The sequence below is a fragment of the Electrophorus electricus genome, chromosome 9, assembly GCF_041902795.1.
Source record: "Electrophorus electricus isolate QZ-2024a chromosome 9, ASM4190279v1, whole genome shotgun sequence".
Classification (NCBI taxonomy): domain Eukaryota; kingdom Metazoa; phylum Chordata; class Actinopteri; order Gymnotiformes; family Gymnotidae; genus Electrophorus; species Electrophorus electricus.
This window is the reverse complement of record NC_137505.1, coordinates 15,372,501-15,375,000: the sequence shown is the minus strand read 5'-3', so window position 1 is coordinate 15,375,000 and position 2,500 is coordinate 15,372,501.

The following is a 2,500-nucleotide window of genomic DNA, read 5'->3' as shown; positions in this document are numbered from 1 at the left end:
CGTTTCAAATATCCATATCTGGCATTACTTAAATATCACTGTGTACAAGGACGGTGAGATAGCAGTGAGTCCATGCTTTCTGAAAGGTCATTATTTAGCAGGAAGTCAGCGTGTCCAGGAAGATGAATGGTTCAAGGGGAAAACCGAAAATATACCACCATAGTAAAGTTAATTTTAAGTTGGAGGCATGAGCACTGGAAGATGAGGCTAATGAGGGAAATGTAATTTTGTTATCAGACTTCTGCAGTGTACATGCTGGTCTGATAGACACATCAAGACAGGCACATACACGCACGCTCACACCCACGTACACACACGCACACACACACGAAGCTGTAATATTTCATATCCTTATTTTTCTCAGTTCACAAGTATTGTGGTCAATCTTATGCTCTCACCACATACAAAATGTTGGTCCCTCAGCAGAAAGGAGGGCTGCCTGACCAGTGAAACCTTGGCACGAAACAGCCAGTTGACTACTAGCTTTGATTGCCTGTTAACAGATGTGCTTAGACAACTAAAAGTGAAACTCCAAAGGAGAGATCCAAGCTTTTTATCCCTTATGGGTGAGTCCCACACAGTATATAGCACCACATCATCAAGCAGCACAAAATATTAGAACAAATGCATGTTGCTATAAACTTTGAGAAGGAAAGGCACAGACATCCTTGTGTGGCAGACATTCAAGGTCACCAAGAGTCCTACGTGAATGCCCTCTATACACCAAACGTGTGAAGGAACCAGAAGAAAGGAATCAGAGTGTGTTGATTCCAATGACCTGAGCTGATGAGAGACAGGTCTCTGTGCTTCTCCGGACATCAACACTCGGGTCATCGACCCAAGTGGCCAGTGCAGCTGACGGCACGTTCTCCTTTATTTTTTCCAGATCTTATTTTTAGAACATTTTTTAAATCTATGCATCTATTATAGGCTAATTTGTTTCAAACAAAGTGAGAGCGCGTTTGCCATTATGAGGACATTTTCCTGCATCTCAGCTGGCTTCAGTTCAGTAGAGCAAACCTAATCATCGCGGAACCTGCAGAGGCATTCGTAGATTAGCACTGCGTTCCCCAGACAACACCATAGTGCGCCGCTAGTCGACATGATGTAAATTAACATTTATAGGCTATGGGAGATGTTTCATTTCCACCAAGAGAGATGGCCATACATTTAAAGCAGCATCTTACCCAGAACTTGAAGATACACATATGCAGCCTCGTATCCATACGACTTAATCAATACACTCATCCTAGCATTCATGGACTGCGCGTATATTTAATGTGAACATTTTTTGGGGGGGGACAAATTCTATTTATTCATTTATTTATTTATTTATTGTCCATCCATTGCAGGACATCGCAGGAGTTCTCGCGATGGGAGCTGTTGCAGTGCATTCACGTCTTCACGGATCTCTGGCAACACGCCTTTTATTGGTTACAGTTGAGACAAAATTAAGGGTCTATGAAAGTCTATGAAAAACTGCTCCATTAATCTTGTGGATGGTACAGCTTGCCTTAATATTACATACATAGTTAATACTTTAGAAAATGAACGTTCTGATCTTTGCCTAGCTGTACTATCAACAAATGGAACTAGTGCTGGGTACAGAAGAAGAGACCTCTCTGCTCATCCAGTTCATTACCTGCAGCGGTAATTATCTCTGATGGCATCTTGGGTCCGTTTTGTTGCTAGGATACCCAGCAAACTTTCATGCTCGGCTTGGAATTTTAGCATGTTGTCACTTGAGCTAATTAGCCAAACGGATATCCATCTCACATGCAGCGACAAACATAGACCGCACCTAAATAGCTTGTCTGGTCATGGAGGTCTGTGGGCGTGCAAGTGGTAATGTGACAGTTATGGGTACAGAGAAAAGAAACTCTGACATTTTGTTTTTCTGATTTTTTAAATTTTGCTATTTTATTACATTAATTAAAATGGTAAAACTAATAAGCAATGATTTTTAAGAAGCCTTTCTATGTTCAAATACACACACCTGCGTGTATTCAACGTGGCACAACACTAAACTAGAAGTTCTTAGAAGCTAAGAGGAGTCTGCAGACATCCTAACTACTAATTCCTGTGGGAATTACTAATTCCATGAACAGAGCTGAGACAAATGCATTTTTCAAGTACTGTATATGCTCTCATCAGCCGTCATGCAGTAATGTGCACTTGTTCAGGTGTCTCTCTAGAATGGCATTCCAACATGTGACGTGGTACAAGGTGTGTGTGAATGACACTCTAATTAGTCCAGGAGGCCAACCTAAGACCCTGTCATGGTCAGGAACCTCATACGGACAGAACGCCCCAGCAAAGTGATTTTCTGTGGTAATTCAGGAATAGGCACAAACAGGGTTAATGAATTCTGAATGCCTCATGAGTGATGTGTACAAACTATGAGCTACACACGCTCACACACATAAACATGTACATGCTCTCTCTTTCTTTATCAGAGGCACACAGCTACCTACTTAAGTTTGGCATTTGGATAATGACA